Raw genomic sequence first — 25,043 nt, 5'->3', positions numbered from 1 at the left:
GCCCACCCAAACTGTTCGTGACACTGACGCACAGTGTCACGACCGTGGCCAAAAATGTTCAAAATTAAGTACTTTGGAACACAAATTTATTGGTGAGAATTTATAGTAAACATTTCAATTTTAAGAAATTTGAATTATGGTATTGATTTGTCAAGTAGTTTTGTCCATGAGAAGGTTCAAATCCGATAACTGCTGGAAATATGAATTTTTGTCCTTATTTTACTAAAATTAATAATATTTAAAGTAATTTATCGTTCTAAAATAAATTTTGAAATCTGCTTTGGATGTAATAAACATGGATTTAATTTTGTTTGTTTGGATATAGTGATCATATGGTGTTTACATGGTAGTACATCGATTTTGTGAACCAAATTTTAAAATTAGTCGAGTGAGAAAATTGTATAAAACTGTATATCGATATTATTTGTTGTTTAAGTTGTGAAAAGTGAGCACTTCAAACGTATAAAGGTTCCAGCTGCATAGGTTTGCAGACGAACATGTTATTTCTCTTTATCAGTGACCACCTCACTCAGGGGTTACCCCCTATTTTAACACCGTGTGTAGTGGTTGGAGCGCAAGATACCTCTCGAACGGATCTGCCGATTCGGTCCACAATTTGGCTTTCGTAATATTCTGTCCAAACTTAGTTCAAGTTAAAAGATGGATTATATCGGTCCACTCCTTCAGGTACCTATCCCACAAAAGTTCAAAAATATTCGGAAAAATTGTGCACACGATAACTCTTCATGGGAGTGACCGATTTGGTCCATTCTTTACACATTCTCATAATGTCTACCAGATACAGATCAGGTTCGAATATGGACTATATTGGCCATTCCATCCCGTACTCCCACACAAGATTTTTGATAAGTTCACATTAAGTCCTGCTATTGAATCACTTTGATTTTTGTTGAAGCAACTTACATTCGCTGCCTCAATCACGATGGTAAAAGTTGTTTCAGCGGCAAGTCCATAATTCTTGAGAAAATAGCCCGTAGGATGTAAAAACACCCTATGGCACCCCCGTGGTCTATGTCGCTCCATTCCTTTAAGTAACTTTTTCCTCAAAATTTTTGAACTTTAATCCTAATCAACATTTTTGTGGGTTCATACGACCAAAATTTTACACAAGTTTTTTGTGAAAAAAGTGTTTCAATTTGCACAGGCTGAGGGTATATCTCTGTCGGCTCAGCTGACTGATACTTTCTTACTTGTTATTGATTTGTTTATTCGTTTATTTATTTAATAATTAATTTATTTAATTATTGAACCCAAAGTAACAAAGTATCTGTCGGGCTTCGCCGACAGAGATATATCCTCAGCCGGCGTGAATCTAAACATTTATCTATTGACAATATCGAATCGAATACCCGCTAAGCAACTGAAATCCTTCATCCATATAAATATGTATTACGGAGTTCTTAGATTTTGTGTCCATTTTAGGACGTATAAACCTGGATTAAACTTCAAAAGTGTTGCGGAGGAGACACCTGATGGATTGCATCGGCATAGTACATTGTGCAAAGTATTGACCAAATCGGAAGCTGCTTTCTCTATGTGCACGATCATCGTGGACCGATATGACCTGTCTTCGAACTTAAACTAAGTTTGGACAAAATATTTCGAAGGCCAAATTTTGAATCGAATCGGATCATCCGTTCGAAAGTTACTGTGATGTACACTGCTACATCGACTCCAAGTTGTCTGAAACGGATTTCGTCCAAACATACTTGGGGCCTAAAACTGTTATTTCGATGAGACACATTTTCGCCGTATGAAAGTGTAATACCCTCGTTAGTCTAAAGGCTAAGGGTGTAAAACCGTTTTCGAGGTACTTCTACATTTGAAAGACCCCTTTAAGAATCCTTTAGTTTTTTTTTTACATATCGACGCCTCCAAACAATAGTATGCTAAGTCGACTTAGCATGTTTTCAAGTTCTTTACATTTTTATATTTAGCGTCCTTTAACTTAAATTCTGTCAAATTTTGGTAATAATCGGACAATCCGAACAGAAGTTATAAACAAATATTTACTTAGCATAGTACTGAAGGTCAAAGAAATTTCCAAACTTTTAGAGCTTGTCCAGCCAAACTCACTGTTCAGAATTAGCAAACTATTAATTGGAGGTGTCGAACGTCCTTTAACTTAAATTCTGTCAAATTTTGGTAATGATCGGTCAATCCGAACAGAAGTTATAAACAAATATTGACTTAGCACAGTACTGAAGTTCAAAAAAATTTCCACACTTTGAGAGTTTCTCCTGCAAAACTCACTTTTTAGACTTAGCATAATATTATTTGGAGGTGTCGATATAGGAGCTACCTTTAGAGGTGTTCTACATATCGTAACCCTCTTTAACAGGTATTCTATCTATAGAAGAACTTTATTTCTTCAAAATTCAAAATTATGCCGGTTAGGACTTCATCGTCAATGGCGACCGTTATAGCGCCGTGATAACCGACTATTTGATATCTGAAATTGAAGCTCGTAATCTCGGCAACATTTGGATTTAACAAAATGGCGCCACTTCCCGCACATCACATCAATCAATTGATTTATTGAAAGAACACTTCGGTGAGCACGTTTTGGACCAGTCGATTGGCCACCAAAATCATCATATATCACTCCGTTAGACTTTTTCTTGTGAGAATATGTAAAGTCAAAATTGTATGCGGATAAAGCCGCTTCGATTCCGGTCTTGGAGGAAAACATCGAAAAACGAAAACGAAAAGCTTGAACGAGTCATTGAAAATTGGACTCAACGGATATACCGTCTGAGACGTAGCCTCGGCCAATATTTGTTAGACATCGAATGTTCTTTCAAATGATAACAAACATTCCCCATTCAATTTGATTTTTCTGTGTGTGTGTGTGTGTTTTTTTTTTAAAGAAAGTTGGAACCTCTAAAAAATATCCCCATTGGAGGTATTCTATCAATAGTAATACCCTATATAAGTTTTTTATCCATAGAAGTCTAATTTATAGATTCTCCTCCACCTTCAGGAGTCTGGTTTAGGAGGTATTCCACCTATAGAAGGTCTTAGCGGTGTAGTTCAATGGAAAAAATGTCTCCCTTTTTCTGGAGCCCACTATAGGAGGATGTCTGTCATGTGGCGGGAGTACTGATAACCACTGTTAAGGTTATTTTATGAGGATCACTTACAGAAGATTACAACTAGAAGGTATTGTATCTATAGAAGACTCTCATAGTAGATCATCTAACTATAGAGTAATGGTCTTTTTTTGAGGACCCCTTTAGATATACCACTGTAAGAGGTCTTCTATATCTATAATATTTCTTTTGGACATATTCTATGTATAGTTCTGCCCTATCTAAGGTCTTCTATCAAAAGAACTCTAATTTAGATGTCATCCGTTTTTAGAAATCTCTTTTAGGAGGTATTTTATCTACAGAAGGCATCGATGCACCCTTAAGTCAATCGAATGCATTCTTGAATTATATTATTGGCTTATATCGATTGGTCTTCTTATATTTTATCTCTCCCTATAGTATGTCTTCTATCAATAGAATATCCCTTTTTGAGTTATTCTATCTATGTTATTACCCCATATAAGGGCTTCTATCGATAGAAGTCTAATTTAGAGGTCTTCCGTATTTAAAAGTCTGCTTTTAGGAAGTCTTCTATCTACAGAAGGCAGCTGGGAGTATCAGCGGTATAGGCCAATCGAAAAATGAGGCCTTCGTTTTTCAGAAGCCCCCTATAGGAGAATTTCTATCACGAGATTTAGTTCGATGTGGCCAGAGAACTGATAACCACTGTAAAAATTGTTTAGGAGGTTCACTTACAGAAGTTCACTTTAGAAGGTCTTTGATCTACAGAAGACCCTTATAAGAGATCATCCTACTATAGGGGACCCTTTCAGGAAGTATTTTATCTATAGAATATCTTCTTTGAAGGTGTTCTCCCTATAGTTTTACCCAAAATAAAGTCTAATTTAGAGGTCTTCTATCTATAAAAATTAGTATTAGTCCATATTTATATTAGGCAATCTTCCTTGCGGCAGTGTTGTTATGAACAGGAGCGGAGAAAGCAGGCATCCCTCTTTAACTCCGCTGATGGTTTTATAAGCTTCGCTGTTTTTGCCGTTGTGAAAAACTCTCATCGTAGAGTTGGTATATTGAGCTTTTATCACTTTGCTAAGCAAACAAAATCCATTTTATCTAAAAATCCTTTAAACAAACCCACATTTTGGTATTACTTAAAAATGCACACGGCCTTCTCCCTATGAGCAATATTCCGAAAATATTTTGTACTTTTACTATCATCAATACATTTATTAGATTAGATCATTGAATAACACAATGATGAATAAACAAAATTTTGAATGAAACGCGTGTTGGGTAAAGACAAAAGACGGAGTATGCGGAAGAAACAATGCTATGAAATGCATTGTATTAGGGGTCTATATTTGATCTTCATAAAAACAAGACATTTTTATTTTGGAGTAGCCAAAGTTGATGACGTACAGCTTAAGTTTTGGCAATGTTGTACACCCCATGAAAGTCTACAAAATATACAACGCCTATAATCTGCCAAGTAATTACTATAAATTAATTAAACTTATTATCATGTTGCAACAAAGCTTGCTTGTTGCTTTTGCAATCGAAACTCCATTTATTTTATGCCACATTATTAAGTTAATTTGGTTTCAAAGTAGAACGTCAGTTTCAAGTTGTTGAAACATTGAGTGAGTTGAGCAGTGAAGATAATTAACTAAACAAAGGCGTTGACTATATGAACAATGCTTCATGTCAATCACTCAATTAAGTAATTATTTGTGTTTTAATTTTTAAATACTTAATTGAATAATGAAGACAATGTTAATATAATTTAAAGAGCTTGCCAAGTGTCATATAGTGATGAAATCTATACTATTCGAATCTTCGAATCAATGTTCATTATTATTGACATTTTATTATAATTTCAATATATTTACTAAATTAATTTGTTTATGAGATAAATGTGTTTTTAATGGGGATCATATTCTGTAAATAATTTAGAGAAATTTAATAGCATTTTAATAGAAGAGAAATCAGGCAAAACATTAAGTGGATAAATGGTGAAAGTAATCAGCGTTTTGGAATTAGAAATATTCTAGTTGTAGATTAATGGAAACTATGTAAAAATATAACAAATATTACTTTTTGGAATCAAAATGTTCAAAACATGTATGAAAATGTTAATTTCGGGTGGATCCGTTTGAAAACTATGAACTAAAAGGGGACCGGGCTCCCTTGAAAACTATGAGGATTATGAGAAAAGTCCTAATTACATCGTGAGACAACTATATGTGTATATTTCATCAATTATGCATAAATTCTCATTCAAAATAGTAATTTTCCATCTTTAGAAGATAATATAAATGGGATTTCTGAGTGAAATCGGATATTTTTTCAAAAATTGGTTTTTGATTTCTTTTAATTTTTGCTGTGGTCATGCTGTGCATTAGCAAAACATTTTCGTATATTCTCAGATTTTTTTGACTAATGGTTCCAGTAATATAGCGCCTTGACAAAACCGAATTCGGTAAAAACTATGTGCAAGGAAGTACTTCTTTTACATACATATCCTGTGTTAGACAGCTGTTAAACAACAAAAAATACAAAAAAAAAAAAATGTTCTATTTGGACCAATATTAATGTAGTGTTGAGTATTTCTTTGCACATATTTTTTACAGAATTCGACTTTTTCAAGGCGCGATATCTCTGGAACCGTTAGTCAAAACAATCTGAAAATATACTAAAATGTTTTACTGATGACCAGCAACATCACAGCAAAAAATACAGGAAATCAAAAACCCCTTTTTTGAAAAAGTGTTCGATTTCACACAGAAATTCTCAAATACATATATGTAAACCCTAGACCACTATGTGGAAAGGGTATTATAAGTTGGTTTTTGCTTTCGAATTGCTTTGATTTTTGTTGTACAAATTTGTATTCGCTGCCCCCATTACGACGGTTCAAGTTTTATCAAGAGCAAATCCATGCTTCCTGAGAAAATAGTCCAAAAGGTTTAAAGATCCCCTATGGCACCATGCGTAGTGGTTGGAGCGGACGTAACTCTCGAAAAGATCTGTCGATTCGGTCTAAAATTTGGCCATAGTAATATTTTGTCCGAGCTTAGTTTAAGTCCGAAGATGAGCCATATCGGTACATTCCTTTAGGTACATCCCCAAAAGTTCGAAAATGTTCGGAAAATTTGTGCGCATTATAGCTCCTGAAGGCAGTAACGGATTTGGCCCATACTTTGCACATCGTAATATTTATACGAGACATCAGGGCAAGTCTCTATCTCTTGTGAAAAAGCCCCAAAAGCTGTAAGAACTCCTATGGCACCATGCGTACGAAAACTCTCGAATGGGTCAGCCGATTCGCTCCAAAATTTGGCCTTCGTGCGCACCTTCCGGTACCACCACCCTAAAAGTTAAAAAATTTAACTAATTGTCCAAACATTGTATCTCCTAATATTTTGTCCAAATGTAGATTTACTTTAGAAATTGTCGATATCGGTCTTCTCCGTAGGGTACCTTCTCAAAGCAATGGTATGCACATCCGCCTTGCACGCTTAAGGTCGTGGGTTCGATTCCCCGGCCATGCAACATCAAAACACTTTTCAACGGTGGCTAAATACCCCTCACTAATGTTGGCGACATTTCCTGAGAATTTCAGTCATGTACAACTTCTCTACAAAAGTGGTTTCTTAGACACGCCGTTCGGACTCGGCGATAAACTGTAGGTCCCAGCTAATATGAGCAAATATAAATCGGGGTGCACTCATTGATATGAGAAAAGTCTCCCTTGTCCCTTATGGGATGTTTGTGGAACAATTATACACGCAGAAAAATTTATGTTAGAAATATGTTTGGATCTAAACAAATATATGTTTGGGACCGGTTGCAAAGAAATATAAGTTTGGATCCAAACATAATATGTTTGGGTCCAAACAAATATATGTACTTATGTGTCTGTTGTTGTTGTGCCTTTCAATAAACAAAAACACCACCATTTGTGTGTATATTATAGAGATATCAAGTGAGCTGTTACTGAGAGCAAGAGAGCATACATTTCAAAGTGTTTTTTTTCATTGAAATTTACGCTCCCTTGCTCTCAATAATCGCCCACTGGTGCATGTGTCTGTTATTTTGTGGCTTTTGGGTTTGTATTTGTTTGCACCCAAACATTTAAATTGTTTGCACCCAAACATAAATTTGTTTGCACCCAAACATATATTTGTTTGCAGGACCCAAACATATGTTACGTTTGGGACTGTTGCAAACATATATTTGTTTGCTGCAAAATATGTTTGGGACATATGTTAGAGAGGCCGTTTTTTCTGCGTGTAGTTTTTGTGATCGCCATAATAGTCTGATCGGCTCGAAATTGTAAGTAAGGTTGGAGTGTACGACGAAGAAGAAGCTTGCAATTTAATGTGATGATCAGATAATATTTAGCGATTAAATGGAGCAACACTTTTGTGTAAAAATTGGTAAAATTTTTATTATATATCTTAAAATTTTCCTAAACGACAAGTTCTGTCCATGTGAGTTATATTTGGAAATTCGGTGAAAAACTAGTCTCCAGGGGTAGTGGTGTAGGGTATCACATGGTCGGCCCATCCAACTATAACCCTCTCTTGCTTGTGTTGTTTTTGTTTTATATTTTGCATTCGTATAGAATATAAACATTGCATGTAGCTGTATTGATCTCTTCTGTTTTTTTTTTTTTTTTTTTTTTTTTTTGTAACGAACGCTGTTTTATATTTCCTTTTAATTGTCTTGTTTATAAAAGCCATATTCTCAAGAATTATTAATTAACAGATTATAAGCCAAAACAGTCTATAGAAATTTGTAAACAAGAATGGAATGTGAATGAAACCGATCTTACGTCTGAACAATCGTTTATACTAAGAACATCAATAACTAGCTAACAAAGTTGTTGTTATGTTGACCGATATTGTTGAAGATGGACAAGGAATAAATTACAAAATATCAAAGACATGATCAAACAAAATAAATGAGTTGGTTATAAACTAGAAAAAAACTGTAAGTGAGAAATACACACTCAGCCTATGCTAGATAAAACCAAAACCGTTATTCTTTATCTTCTGACTTAGTTTGGAACAAATATTAGACAGTACAAAATTTGGGCCTAATCGGCTACTCTGCACAGTGCTTCAGAATCGTTTTTTTTTTTTCAAATTCAGTCTAGTAGTTGCAGAGTAATTCAAGGTCAAAGTTAAAATTTGGCGTTTTTGCAAAATTTTGTATAAAAATATGAGTATTTTTGAGTTTTTCATATATTCCAATCAATTAAAAAGGTCGAACGCCCGTAAAAAAATAAGAATACAAATATTTGAATAAACAAGAATTAACATATATTCTTTTTAATTTAATTTTTTTTTTCAAAATGTAACAAAATACTTTTTGGTTTTTTATATAAATCATATAAAACTCATATATTTTGAAAAAAGTGTCCATTTGGGTAAAAAAGCTATAATTAATATGGGAAAGGTATGGAAAAAAGCCACATATTTTTACCCATGTAAATTCAATAAAAATGTATTAAACGGACTTAAAGTATATATGGGCTAAAAGAGGACACTCACAGCCATCATTCTGCGAATACCAAACCTTGTTCCATATTGTTCCCTAAAAGTTCTGCCCCACTAAATTTGGAATTTCGCTAAAATTTTATGAGGAAAAATAAAGTGGCTTACTATGTTTAACGCTACGGACATTTATAAAAACGTTTCTTAAAGGCACACGGTGCTCTTGAACCAAATTTAAATGGAAGATGCTTACACCTGGGAAGCTTTTGTGGATTCCAAAACTACAATGTTCATAGATGAGAAAAATCCAAAACAAAAAAAAAAAAAGAAAAAACGTCGTAACGCTTTTTAAATAAATCGCGATTCAAGTTGGCATTTTTATGGGTTTTTCTAGTTTTCACGATTTTGCTTGGAAACCGCAAGTCCTATCGAAATGGGACCAGAGAAAATGTTGTAGCTATGAAAATTCTCTACAAGACTGATTTTTATGATATCTTCGTAGTTTTTACATTTATTCAGATATTGCAGTCATGACTTTGTTTTATAAGGAGGCGATACATTCAATCCATTGTCTTAATTTGAACTTCTATATGAATCTCAATAATGGTAAAAACTATGAAGATATCATAAAAGTCAATCTTGTAGAGAATTTTCATAGCTACAACATCTTCTTTAGTTCCATTTCGATAGGATTTGCGGTTTCCAAGCAAAATTGTGAAAATCTAAATGGGAAATCTTAAAAATGTCAACTTGAATTGCGCTCCGGCGACTAAAAATTGGCGTTGTGGCCAGGAAAATCGATTTCTGGACCATTGTGCTTCGTCCCATAGTTACCATGATCACCAACCAGACGGACGGACATGGCTTAATCGACTTTAAATTATCAAAAATTGTGTTAGTCTTAACATATGAGGCCCTCAGCGCCAAAATGGTCTAACCCACATGCTAAAAAAATCAAACAGTTTTTTTTTAGTATTTATTTCTAAAAGTTCCGGCTTAATCTTTATAGTCAGTTTGATTTTTTTGAACATGTGGGTTAGGCTGTTCTGGCACTGAGCGTCTCATATTTTAAGTCTAAAGTAGGGCTGCTCAAAGGGCGCACTTCTGCCGTCGGTGTGTGTCAATTTGCTCACTCACACAATTGAAAAAGAGAGCTTTTGTTTTTGAAATTAACATTTTCAATACCCCCTTTTTCCATTACACAAGACAACCCAACAAACCAACATTACTCGAACAAAATATCATATTTGAATTATAAATTCTTGTGTAGCCACTGGAGAATAAACGAAACTTGATTCTCTTGAAAATAATGAATGTTTATGCTAATTATTAGCTTATCCGTGTAATTGTAGAATGTATTTATACGAATTGTTTTTCGTAAATTTTATAAATTCAGACTTAATGGTATGTTGGGAAACTATAAAAATGTTTGTGTTTCAAAACCAACACGATAACAAAATGTATTTGTGGTTGTATGAGCAGCCCTAGTCTAAAGTCATTATTTCGATGAGGCACATTTTTGATCGTATCGCATAGTTTTATATAGCCTGGAAGGTTCAAGTTCGGCCGGGTCAAACGTATACCCTGCACCATGAAATATTCTGAACTTATATGGAATAATTAATTTTATGGAAAGTGCCGATGAACACAAGTTTAGGTTTTGTGGCCACAAATTCCAATTTGATCTTCCTATGGAAAAAAATACACTGGGGTGCAAAAATGTAGCGTTCTAGTTCAATTATTAAAGACGCTAGAATGATTATAACAGATGGACATACAGACGTATGAGTACATTGCTAGATTGACTCAGAATTTTACCCTGATCAAGAATATATATATTAAAATCCCAATAGCACTTTTCATTCAAGTACTAAAGGTCTTCACATACAAGATCAAACGGACTTCTCATAGAATACCATTATATTTTCTGACTAAAGACCAATAGTTCTTTTCATAGAAGACCAATAGGCCTGCTTATACATGATCAAGAGGTATTGTCATACAATATCAAGAGGTCTTCTCATAGAAGATCAAGAGGTCTTCTCACAGAAGACCAATAGGTCTTCTCATGGTAGATCATTAGGTCTTCTCATGGAAGACGATTAGGTCTTCTCATGGAAGATAATTAGGTTTTCTCATGGAAGATCATTAGGTCTTCTCATAGAAGATCAAAACGTCTCCTCGTAGAAGACCGATAGGTGTTTTCAAAGGAGAACAATAAGTATTCTCATGGAAGACCATTTGGTCTTTTCATAGAAGACGAGTATGTAGGTCTTCTCATAGAAGACAAGTAGGCCTTCCCATAGAAGACCATTAGGTCTTCCCTTACAAGAACAATAGGTCTTTTTATAGAACATCAATAGGTCTCCTCATGGAAGACCAATAACTTTTCTCATCGGAGACCAAGACCTATCTTAGAAGACCAATAGATCGTCTCTTGGTAGACCATGAAGTCTTCTCATAAAAGTCCAATAGCTTAGACCGCTAACCTGCTCATGGAATATCATTATGTCTCTCATAGAAGTCCATTAGGTCTTCACATGGAAGACAATTGGGTCTTTTCATAGGTCACCAGGGGGTGACAAAGGGTTCCCGGACCCCCGAAATAAACATTTTTGAAACAATTTTCGAAAATTTTGATTTAAAAAAAATCATATTTGGTGTAGTTAGGCCCCCGAAATGAATTTCTGTGCACGTTGGTGCAGGAGACCAATACATTTTCTCATATAAGATCAACATGCCTTCTCATAGAAGACCAATCGGTCTTATATATCGGTCAATATGTCTTCTCTAGAAGAGCAATATATTTTCTCATAGGAGACCAATACGTCTTTTTATAGAGATCCATTTAGCTTCTCATAAAATACCATAAAATCTTTTCATATACCCTCTGATGGAAGTGCTATATATTGACCACCACTCCACTTAGAAATACCCTATATTAGTTTGGTAGAATTATTATATGATATTTCAACGCCATCGCACTCATTATATACTCCTTAATTTTCTAGAAGCTATTTGAGATAGGCTGTCTGGATGCCAGCAGCAGCAATCAACTTTAAGAAAAAAAAAAACAAATACATTTTAAACACGAACATCATAAGCGCGTTATGCCGCGTTACTATGTTATGCTCCACAAAATTCATAACAACAGCAACAATCGTAACCACCATTCATTCAGCCGACTCAGCGTTGGTCAATAAGCAAGAAAACGGGAAAATATCAGCCTGTATTCATGTTCCACGTTCTAACATTCCGTTTTATATGTTAACGCAAAGAATACACGGATTTCATGGACACGAATGTGGAGGCCAGTACGAAAAAAGTTACTCACTCACTCTCCTTCTGGACTTTATTGTACTCAATTTTTTCACTCCACAAGAATTTTCACTGAATCAAAACAGAAAATAATGATTTTCCACTATTTTCCAACAGCTTGAGTAAAATTCTACATTATGAACATTATGAGTGAGCAGTTTGCAGCATCTGTCTATCGTTGTGTGACACTTGTTGCATATCCCGTTTTTTCAGTCATTTCAGCATTATTGAGGATACTTGGTTTCTGTTCTGTTGTTGCCGGTTGGCCAGTTGGTGGTGGTGACGCCGCTCTGTTAAGTGACAGCATTGCTCCAATTGTGTGAAGATTTATTCCGTTGTTCTTCGTAACCCAGTGCCCCTCTTTGTGCCAAACAATTCTGCTGATCAGAACAGAAATTTTATTAAGAAAGAACCGTACATTGCAAGAAAAAGTAACAACAAGGAATAGTAGAAGATAATAAGAACGCTTTCGTTTGTAAAGTTGTTTATCGCTTTTTCTATTTGTGGTTTATCTTCGGACTTCGGATTTTAAAATGTCTTGTTGATTTGATTGAATTCTTGGTATTCGATGACATTTCACAATTTTTTTTGCATGTGATGAAATGCTACAGATGGAAACATGATAAACATACATATGTATATAAAATTAATTGAAGTCAAGAAAAAACGAGCTCCAATCTTCTACTTTACTTGTTCAACTTTGGATGCGATGTTTTGTGATATCATTTTCAATTTAGTCTTTCCCTCGGAGTTTTGCCCTTCCCTTGGGGTGTATACCGTCAAGTGGCTCGTATTGATATGCCTTTCTGGCGGGTGCATCTTTACCCATCCTGCTGATATGGCGCAGCCAACGCAATCGCTGTAACTCGATACGTTTTACTATATCGATGTCGGTCGGCTGGTACAGTTCGTGGTACATACTGCGTCGGTATTCACCGTCAACGTTTATGGTCCCGTAGATCTTGAAATTGAAATGACTTACACATGGATAAAACTAGCTTCTGCCGAAAACTACTTACCACTTAACTTATTCGAACAAACCTCGTATATATCCATTAAACAAACATCTTCAAATAATTGGAAAATTTAATACAAATTATTGGCTTAAATATTTTTTTTATAAAACTCGTCAGACAGAGTTTGTTTAAATGTTGCCAAGTAGCCTTAAGTGGTGGCATCGATTCTTTCATTTTCGATTTTCTTTCAAGTTTTTTTTTGTTTTCGTCTGGTTGACTTACCAGATATCACAAAAACCCGCACACAAAAATTGAATGGATTAACCGCATCACTTAGTTGGCATCATTCAAGCCATCGCTGTCTTTTTTTTTTTCTTTCATTTCATTTTTAACCCATATAAATTCATTATGGTGATTAACATCTTTCAAGAAAATTGCCACAACAAATTAAGAAAACTAAGTGATGGAGGAAATTAGTGAGTTAGGTTAGTAAGGATACGAAATGCCAAGATGCACAATAACAAACGAGCTGTAATTAATACACATTAATAGGTGCTTGGGTTGGACTTGGGATTAAAGGTTGTTAAATGATGATGTTGCAGAACCTCCCAAATAGGCGAAAATATATTAGTTGTTTTTACTTTTATCGCCTTCTTCCTCCTCAACTCTTAAAGTGTGTTAATAGTACACACGGCCTAGCATCAGCTTCTTTTTTGCCAGTTTCTTTTGTATTATTGATGTTTTTATTTTCATTTGGTTATTAGTTAATATGGTAGTCACTGCCTCCAAAACAATGCCTTCTTAAACAATGGAACCCAGAGAAAGGGAAATGTTTTAATGTATGACCTCTGCTGAAGCCCATTCAACGTATCATTATTTGCCAATAAATTATGAAAGCATTTTTATTTTATAGCCGCAATTTATGATAGCTTATGTGATGGCAACATTATTAGAAAAATTGCCTAAAATTTTTAAAATTAATCACCAGTGAAAATGAGTGAAATTTCTTTGAGTTGTTATAATTTATAGATGATTTGTATGTTCGCATCTTATCAAATGATTCAACAAAGACAATACATTTGACACGCTACATTTGCACACTTGGCAAAAATAATGTAATGTAGCATGTTAACACTTGCCACTGGGGCCTCAAAGTTTCCATGGCCCCTATATATAGCTAATATTAAAATCCGAGCCGATTTTCACAATTTCTTAAGATTAGTTTTAAGATACAACAAAGAACTGGTAAAATTTGTTCATCGATTGGACAATAAATGTGGTCTGTAGAGCAATTTCGTGAAAATTACTATTGAAGCTTCGAGGCTCCAGTGACAGGTGATAACATATTCCGATTATGCTTAAACTTTGGCAATCTTTAAATCTAACAAAACTTAACAGTTTAGGGGGGTGCAGCCTAAAAAATCCGACATCGATTTTTCCCTTTGAGATAAAACCACCTGCCATGAAACGAAACATGAGCTTAGTATTGGATTTATGTTAAGTCGAAGGCTTAAAAACCAGCTATCCAGAATCACTCCGTATAAAGCAAAGTTCTTTAACATCAGTCTCATCTGCGCCCATGCCCCTACCGAAGAGAAAGATGTGCAGACCAAGTATATATTCAACGAGCGCCTTGATGGGGCATATGAAGGCTGCCCAGGACACGACATTAACCGCCTGTTCATGTATGTCGCACGGAAACCTGTACGAAAGGAAAGCAGTCACTCGCTTCCGTCTAAAAATGCGTTCATGTATTTCGCAAACTATCGTGCGACTGCCGTTACGCATCCTATGCGAAATATTACTAATTTGAATGTACATTTGTACAACTCTGTTCCATAAATGAGAGCCAAATGAGAAATGAAAACAAAATCCACATATACATACAAATATTGGAATATGTGTGATTTGTTTTGTTTGAAAAATAAAATGTGTCGGTATTTTGAATTATTTTATCCCAGTCAGCATTTTTTGAAAATTTTAATCAAATTCGAGTCTTTTTTGATCCGACTGCACGATTAAAAAGCTAGAATATGAGCTCATTTTCTGATCATAAATGACTCCTTTGTCGGTAGGAAAACATAACCTCAGGCGACTCTTCTAAACAAATCACAAATGAGTCTTTTTCGAGTCGTATTTCAATCATTTATTGGTGTTTTGTTGATTAATTTCGGACCCTTTTTCGAGTCTTTTTAGAGTCATGTTTATAATCATTTATGAGCCTTTAGGGAGTCATATATGAGTCTTTTTGTTAGACGAAATAAATTAAAAAAATTTCTTTTTATTCTTCTTTGTTTCTTTCCTTTGTTTTATAGTCTTTTTTGCTTTGTTATGTCTTTTAATTGTCCTTTATGTTGCTTGGTGGTTAGTATACTGCTTCTTCATTTCACTTGGCAAAACCTGTTGTGTTGTGTTTGTCTGTACCTTTAATATTATACGTTACATTTATATCAAAATTTTGTAGAAAGTGTATATGAGAATTTTATTTTTTTATTTACAACCAAATAAAAATAAAACAAAGCAATCAGTTTTTAATCACCTAACTGTTCAAAATATGATCAGAGTATACATAATTATAATCACTTTTCAAACACCTGTATGACCCTTTTTTGATTAAGCATTTTTCAATCTTCCAGATGATCAAAATGTGACAATAAATAACAAAAAATTGTCACATTTTAAACACCTCAATGATTTATTTGTGATTGCTACACATTTGTTGTTGTATTTTAAATTGAACTCTTTTTAATCATTACAGGGAGTCATTTTCGAGTCCCTTTCTGATCACACAAGCGACTTAATCAATTTTTGATCACCAAAAGGACTCTAAAAAGACTCCTCAATGTGATTTTTGAAAAAACAGTCTTCTAAATGCTATCTGGGATTTAACTGATTTCTTCAAAATAATGAATGAAAGCGCCATTGAATCGTATCTGTAAAATTTTTATTTTGTTTCAAGAATGTGTTGCATAAATTTGTTTTAAGATTTTCGGTGTTATTCGCGAGTTTACGTTCTACTCGGCAGCTACAAAGCAAGTGAGTGATTTTGACATTCTCTTTCTATAAGAGACAGTCCTTTCGAAATACATAAACCCAAATTTAATGGAAAAGTGTATGTTTACGTGTTATTTCGTATGGCTTGTCGGTCGCATAGATTTTCGTTTCGAAGGTGTTTACATGAACAGAAAATGATTTTTTCCCACTTCCGAAGCGCAAGGAACCTTTCTGTCGACATACATGAACAGGCTGTAAAATTGTTCTGGAGATTTTAATGAAAAAATTGGGAGGGAAAATTCTTTTGGTCAAACAGTCGGCAAGTTCAGCCTTCATGATGTAACATCCGACAACGGAATGAGGCTAATCGATTTTGCGGAGGCAAAAAAAAAAAAAAACGTGGTAGTGAACAGCACTAGGTTCCATAACCTCATCATTAGGGTGGGGCGATTTGAACACCACCACGGGCGCCTGGATTTTCTGATTATTGGGATTGTACTAAGCAAAAAAGTCAACTAGACCCTATGTCTACGGTGAAAATCGAGCCCCCGGATGTTGACTTGAAGTTTTTTCAAGGTTTTTTTGGATACTTTGGCATATATGTAACAGCAAAAACACTGAGATTCGATCCAACACAAAGACAAAAATTGTAGCCAAGACAATAATTAAGAACTCTCCCGTACATAGCAAAAGCATTGGAACGCTCCTTCAGGCAGTTATGGCCCCGAGAATGTGCACATTTTTCGGAAAATATCGATAAATTACACTGTGCTACAAAATATGACTCAAAGTCAGTGTCCTTTTGGAGATGAAAGCCCTTGGTGAGTGTACTAAGAACGCAAAAGGAAATTTTCAGGATAGGTCAAGTTTCTGCGATATGGTTTGGCCAAAATATCCTTGAAAAAAATTTCATGTCAAAATCCGGGGGCTCGATTTTCACCGTAGACATATGGTCTAGTGGACTTTTTTGCTCAGTACAATCCCAAGAATCAGAAACTCCAGGCGCCCACTATCACTTTTTTCCTTCCATACAAATCGCCCCGGCCTACTCGACATACACAAGGCCAAGTGGATGTCTCCAGGTAAGAAAACAAGAAAGCAAATCGATCATGTTGTGTTATACGGAAGACATTCTTCCAGTGTGTTAGATGCCCCATCGACGAGAACCGAACACCGATACGGACCATTTCCTTGTAGCAGACAAGGTACACACTCGTCTTAATGTTGCGGCAAAAGTGCGATCAAACACAGAATGGAAGCTGGATGTCTAGAGGCTGCAAATACAACAAATAGCACAATCTTACTCCGCGCAACATAATAACATGCTGGAAGTCTGCACTCCTTATCCCGATAATGTTGCAATGCAGTCGCAATTAAAATATCGGTAGAAGAGGATAAAGGAAAATCGTATTTTCCGAAGGAGGAAGAAAGAGCTGGGAAAGCTGACGGTCCATAGGTCGATCAAAACGAGCCTTCGGAAAATTTTAAAAATAATCTGTCAAAGTGTGCCTGACAGTACATGGCAATACGTCCAGTATACTCGGACCAACTCTGGACATTGAAAATAATACATTTGATGTACTGACTTTATTCACCTCGGCACCGCCATAAATAAAACAAGTAAGAACGGTGTTAAGTTCGGCCGGGCCAAACTTGTTATACCCTCCACCACGAGTTGTATTGAAGTAAAATAGAATGAATAGTTTCCTTTCGTGTATGACTTTATATCAAATTTAAGCAATTTCGGTAAAGCAGTGTGAGGCATACCGACAAATTTCTGACGGAAAGTTTTTAGACTCAAAGAAGACTAAATACCAAATATTTCGGTAAGAGAATGTGGCTAAAACTTAAGAAATAACCTCTTGGAAGTCTAAATAACGAATTTCAGTAATTTTGGTGGCATATTGATCGAAACGTGGACCTATACCGACGGATTTTAGACGGGAATGGGAGCAATATGTAGGGGTGGACCTGTACAGACATATACCTGGGGAACAGTTTTATATCACCATTTCGGTGGAATATTGAGGCCAAAACGTTCAAAATACCGAAAATCGGGAGGTACCGTTCTATGGGGCTATATGAAGGCGTGGACCTATACCGACAAATGTAAAGGGGAAGATTGAGTATCCCTAACGAAGTTTCAATACCAAATTTCAGCTATTTTACCGAAAATCGGGAGGTACAGTTCTATGGGGGCTACATGAATGCGTGGACCTATACCGACAAATTTAGAGGGTGAAGTTTTATACTCCCAAAAAAAAGGTTATATACCAAATTTCAGCCATTTCGGTGGAATATTGAGGCCACAACCTTCAAAATACCGAAAATCTGGTGGTACCGCTGTATGGGGGCTGCATGTAGGCGTGGACCGATACCGACAAAATTCTGGGAGAAAATTTTATACCCCCACGAAGATTAAGTACCAAATTTCAGCTATTTCGTCGTGATAATGAAGCTAAAACCATCAAAATACCGAAAATCGGGAGGTACCGTTCTATGGGGGCTATATGAAGGCGTGAACCGATACCGACAAAATTCTTGGGGGAAAGTTTTATACCCCCAACGAAGACTATGTACTAAATTTCAGCCATTTTGGTGGGATAATGAAGCTAAACCCTCTAAAATACCGAATAACGGGAGGTACCGTTCTATGGAGGCTATATGAATGCTTGGACTTATACCAACAAATTTCAAGTGGAAAGTTTTATACAACCAACGATAACTAAATACCAAATTTCAGCTATTTTGGTAAGCTAATGAATCTAAAACCTTAAAAATACCGAAAATCGGGAGGTACCGTTCTATCGGGGCTATATCAAAACGTGGACCGATATATCCCATTTTCAATACCAACCATCCTGCAAGTAATAAAGACTTCTGTACCAAATATTGACTCTCTATCTTTAAAATTGCGAGCTGTATCTTGATTTCAATAGACAGACGGATGGACGGACGGACGGACAGACGGACATGGTTAAATCGATATAGAAGTTTATGCTGATATACGGAATGACAAATTTAATTATACATTCCATATGGTGGAGAGTATAATGGGTACTTACACGATATGTTTTTAACATATGGGTTGTCACTTTTTATACCCTCAGCCTTTAGGCTATGAAGGGTATATACACTTTCATACGGGCAAAATGTGCCTCATCGAAATAATGGTTTTAGACCCCAAGTATGTTTGGACGAAATGTGTTTCAGAAAATTTGGAGTCGATTGAGCAATGTCCGTCTGTCTGGCTGGCTGGAGCGCACGATAACTCTCGAAGGGATGAACCGATTCGGTTAAAATTTTGGCATTCGTAATATTTTGCCCAAACTTAGTTTAAGTTCGAAGATGGGTTATATCGGTCCACTCCTTCCGGAGTTCGGAAATGTTCGGAAAATTTGTGGGCACGATAATTCTTGAAGGAAGTAACCGATTTGGTCCATACTTTGCACATCGTGAAACATTTAGCAGAATTAGATAAGGTTTTAGTATGGACTCAATCGGTCCACTCCTTCGGGTACCTCCCACACAAAATTTCGGAAAAGTTCAGTTTAGGGTCATCTCTCGAATCGCTTTGATTTTTGTTTTAGCAACTTGCATTCACGGCCCCATACGGCGGTACAAGTTTAATCAGGGGCAAAACCCTACTTCCTGAGAAAATAGCCTGAAAGGTTCAAAAAAACCCCTATGACACCGTGTGTAGTGGTTGAAGCGCACGATAACTCTCGAATGGATTTGCCGATTCGATCCAAAATTTGGCTTTCATAATATTTTGTCCAAACTAAGTTTAAGTTCGAAGATTACCCATATCGGTTCACTCCTTCAGGTACCTCCCCCACAAAAATTCAAATTGAAGGGACGGACCGATTTGGTCCATACTTTACGCATCCTAATATATCTACCAGATATAGATCAGGTTTGAATATGGACTATATTTGCCATTCCTTCGGGTACCTCCCACACAAAATTTCGGATAAGTTCACTTTAAGACCAGCTCTTGACTAACTTTGATTTCTGATGAAGCAACTTGCAATCGCTGTCTCAATTACAACGGTAAAAGTTTTTTCAGTGGCAAGTCCACACTTCTTGGGAAAACAGCCCGAAAGTTGTAAAAGCCCCCCATATGTAGTAGTTGGAGAGCATAATAACTCTCGAAGTGATAGACCAATTTGGTCCAAATTTTTGCCTTCGTCATATTTTGGTCCAAACTTAGTTTAACTTCTAAAATGGCTCATATCGGTCCTCTCCTTAGGATACCTCCCCCACAAAATTCAACATTTGTGTCCAAGTGCAGTTTAGGGTCTGTTCGGAGATCCTTTGGAAATTTATACCGACGATGTACAGCCATATTATGTTTTCCGTGGACAAGTCCATGTTTCCTGGCATACTGGTCCAACAGGTGTACGATAACCCATTGAAATGACTAGTGGGCGCGATATCTATCGATAAGATATGGCTCTTAAATAAGATCCACCTCCGTAATACACTATGTCGGTTCATTCCCTTTAATCCTAATCCACGTTTTTGTCGGTAAGTTCAAATGTCCAAAAAGGGCCACAAAATTCTGAAAAGACCCTAAATACATTCGATCTGTCCGTAGATGAAAGTTCCAATTCAAATAGGCTGAGGGTATATCTCTGTCGGCAACGCCGACTGATACTTTTTTACTTGTTAAATACAAAATGTATATGCAAAGTGACAACCCATATGTAAAAAACATATCGTGTAAAGTACTCATAAGAAACAACACTGGTTTTGAAATAAAGAGAAGAATAATATTGTCCAACAGATGCTACTTTGGTCTAAGCAAATACTTTGAAATCAATACCACATCTAGTTAGAAAAATTTACACTTTACCAGACACTGCCACTACCCATACCAATGTATGGGTCCGAAGCATTGGTACTTGCGAAAGTAGATGAGGCCGAACTTGGTGTGTTTAAAAGACAACTTCTTCGGTAGATTTATGTGCCAATATGCGTTGACGGTGAATACCGACTTTGTATGAACCATAAACTGTGCCAGCCGATCGACAACGATATAGTAAAACGTATCGAATTACAATGATTGCGTTGGCTGGGCCATATCAGCAGGATGGATAAAGATGTCCTCGCCAGAAAGCCATATAAATATGAGCAGCTCGATGGTACACATTGGAACCCCGATGGAAAGACCAATTTGAAGATGATATCGCAAAACATGTCATACAAAATTGAAGAAGTAAAGTTGAAGATCGGTGCGTTTCTTAGTTCGGTTTATGGAACAAAAGGTTCTGTTTGGTATAAAAACCATCTAAGCAATAGAAGAACTGAAGGGTATTCTTATGGAAGACTGAAAGGTCTTGTTATGAAAGACTGAAGGGTCTTCTAATGGAGAACTGAAAGAATTTCTTATAAAAGAACTGTGAAAGATCTTCTTGTAGAAGTATTCGAAAGATATTCTTATAGAAGAACTGTATGGTCTTATTATGGAAGAATGAACAAACTTCTTATAAAAGAACTGAAAGGTCTTCTTATAGAAGAACTGATAGGCATTCTCATAGAAGAACTGAAATTTCTTATTATAAAACTATGGAAGAACTATAGAAGAACTTATAGAAGACTGAAATAACCTTGTATAACAGAACTGAAAGATTTTCTTAAAAAGATCTGAAAGATGTTTTTATGGAAGACTGAAAGAACTTCTTTTAAAAGAACTGGAAAAGTTTCTTATAGAAGAACTGAAAGGTCTTCTTATAGAAGAACTTATGGAAGACTGAAAGAACTTCTTATAAAAGAACTGAAACATTTTCTTACAGAAGAACTGAAAGATGTTTTTATGGAAGATTGAAAGAACTTCTTCTAAAAGAACTGGAAAAGTTTCGTATAGAAGTACTGAAAGATCTTCTTATAGAAGAACAGAAAGGTTTTTTTTCGAAAAAGTGAAAGGTCTTCTTATAGAAAAATTTAAAGGTGTTCTTATAGAGAAAGCGAGAGGTCCTCTTATAGAAAACAACTGGTAGGTCTTCTTATAGAATTACTGAAAGGACTTCTTTTGGAAGAAGTGAATGGAATTTTCTTATAGAACAACGTCTTTTTATGGAAGATTTCTCATAAAAGCACTGAAATTGAAAGGTCTTCGTATGGAAAACTGAACGAACTTCTTATAACAAAAACTGAAATGTGTTGATATTAAAGGCTGAAAGGTTTTCCTATAGAAAAACTGAAAGAACTTATAGAAGATTTCTAAGGTCTTCTTATAGAAGAACTAGAAGGTCTTTTTTATAGAAAAACTGAAAGATCTGCTTATAGAAAAACTGAAAGGTCTTATTATAGAAGAACTGAAAGATCTTATTATAGAATAATTGCGAAAAAACTTCTTATAGAAGAACCGAAAGAGCTTATTATAAAAGAACTGCAAGATTTTCTTATAGAAGAACTGGGACGTCTTCTGAACTGAAAGGTCTTCTTATATAAGAAATAAAAGATCCGTTTATAGAAGAACTGAATTTCTTATAAAAGAACTGAAACATCTTCTTATGCAGGACTGAGTGAACTTATAAAAGAACCGAAAGTTCTTCTTTGCTTATGGAAGATCTGAAAGGTCCTTTATAGAAGAAATGAAAGTTCATACTATAGAAGAAGTGAAAGATATACACTCCACGTCAGTAGGATAGAACACCTAAATTTCTGTTAATGTTGGCTTATTTATCCCGAAGCAAATGAATCTACGTTTTTAATTTTGTAGGGATTTAAAGTCGATAATGTGCCATATCAAACACAGAAAAAATTATGTTTCTAGTTCTTCGCGAAATGATTTTCTGACCATTTATCCGATAATACTATGAAAAATAGGCCTTTATTTTTGGTCATCAGGATAGAACAGTCACTTTATTTTCGCGAATTTTTGAGATATTAACGCCGAATCTTTTTCAGTCGATAAAGCAAGGCTTTCTAATCATTTTTCACCAAAGAAAACCTATAAATTGTTCCGCGGACACAGAAATAACTGCGTTAAAGGATTTAAATTGGCAGATATTGGAAACACATCGGAATATCAATAGGAGTCGCCCAATTATGTCATATTTCTTCACAATTAGAAAGAATATGACACAGACAACCTCGACGGATACAATCGATTGCTTCGGATGCTTATAAGATGGAATATTTTCAAAATATTTATGAAAAAGGTAAAAATTTCTTAAAAAACCATGATGATTTGTTCAATAAAATGGGGTTTCCGCAAACATGTCTGCCATTTAATGGTTTAGAAATATGCTCCAGATTTAGAGGAAAATAATCTGATATGAAAATAACTGCTATTTTAATACGCTGATGGAAATTTTGGCACATTTTCAAATTGAACACACCCTTTGAATTTTGAATTTTATATGTGTTCTTATTTCGGTGCCCGTGACTGTTCTCAACAGTGTTATGCTCCAATATAAACAGACCATGCTCTCCATACCGGCTTTTACGAATTAGTAGTTTTTTTAATTGAAATCGCAAATGTAAAAGCCCCGTTTTCGCGAGAAAACACAGTCATGGAAATTGAGGTTTTAGGTTTCGTATGTTGTTTTAAAAAATACTAAAATTTCTATAAGTGTATTAAAATAACGGTTGTTTTCGTATCAGATTATCTTCCTCCAAATCTGGAGCATATTTCCAAACCTTTGAACGGCGGACTTGTTCGCGGAAAAACCATTTTTTTGAGCAAATCATCATGGGTTTTTTAAGAAATTTTTACTTTTTCATAAATATTTTGAAAATATTCCATCTTATCAGCATCCGAAGCACTCGATTGTATCCGTCGAGGTTGTCTGTGTCATATTCTTTCTTATTGTGAAGAAATATGACATAATTGGGCTACTCCTATTGATATTCCGAGATGTTTCCAATATCTGTCAATTTAAACCCTTTAACACTGTTATTTCGGTGTCCGCGGAATAATTTATAGGTTTTCTTTGGTGAAAAATGATTGGAAAGCCTTGCTTTATCGACTGAAAGAAAATTCGGTGTTAATATCTCAAAAGTTCGCGAAAATAAAGTGACTGTTCTATCCTGATGACCAAAAATAAATGCCTTTTTTTCATAGTACTATCGGAAAATATATCAGAAAATCATTTCGCGAAGAGCTAAAAACTTAATTTTTTATGTATTTGATACGGAACATCATAGACTTTACATCCCCACCAGATTCAAAAAGCAGATTCATTCGTTTTGTGATAAATAAGCTAACATCAACAAAAATGTAGGTGTTCTATTCTACTGACGTGGAGTGTATTTAAAGATGAACTGAAAGATCTTCTTACAGAAGGACTGATAGATCTTCTTATAGAAGAACTGAAAGGTCTTATATAAAGGAACTAAAAGGTCTTCTTATAAGAGAACTGAAAGATGTTCTTATGGAAGGCTGAATGAACTGATTTTCTTATAGAGTAACTAAAAGGTCTTCTTATAAAAGAATTGAAAGATTTTCTCACAGAGGAACTGAAAGCTCTTCTTATTAAAGAACTGAACGGTGTTATTATAAAGGTTCTAATCGAAGACTCAACGAATTTCTTATAAAAGAACTAAAAGATTTTCTTATAGAAGAATGAGCTTCTTATAAAAGAAATAAAAATTTTCTTATAATTTTTTTAACCTTATCCTTATCATATGGGTGCCACCGTGGTGCAATGGTCTGCACACCCGCCTTGCACGCTGAAGGTCGTGGGTCCGATTTCCCGGCCAGGCAACATCAAAAAATTTCAGCGGTGCACAATGGTTCAGGAATCGATTTTCCTGGCCAAAAATCAAAATGTTGTTTTGTCAAAGATATTTAATTGCTATATGGGATTCGATAGTAAACATATTGAAACTAAGGAAACCAAAAAATCTGAATCATTTTCTTAAGGAAGGCTGAAAGTTCTTCTGATGAAAGCAGTGTTCGGAAACAAACAGTACCTTATCATAAGGTACCGTACATGTGCACAAACACTAAAAAAAATTATAAAGTTTATGTACACATACACAAACATTAAAAATCCAATTTAGTGTTTGTGTACGTGTACCCAACGAGATTCGAAAAGTTCTTCAAACATACATGTTTGGTACGCAACCTCCATCGTAATGTAACTACCACGTACACAACCGAAAAGGTTGCGTACATCAGCGCGTACATTAAAAAACCACGTAGAGTACATCATAATGTACCTTTAGAAAGAAAGTGTTGGTAGGGTACA

At 35.4% G+C, this 25,043-nt stretch overlaps 1 protein-coding gene across 4 annotated transcripts in view; it reads left to right on the top strand.

The window, feature by feature from the left end:
- Positions 1–25,043, top strand: part of f (espin protein forked) — a 325,622-nt gene that overhangs the window by 143,173 nt on the left and 157,406 nt on the right. The window lies entirely within an intron of this gene.

The sequence above is a fragment of the Musca autumnalis genome, unplaced genomic scaffold (genome assembly GCF_047663935.1).
Source record: "Musca autumnalis isolate F117 unplaced genomic scaffold, ASM4766393v1 scaffold_3, whole genome shotgun sequence".
Classification (NCBI taxonomy): Eukaryota; Metazoa; Arthropoda; class Insecta; order Diptera; family Muscidae; genus Musca; species Musca autumnalis.
This window is presented reverse-complemented; position numbering and strand designations above follow the sequence as displayed.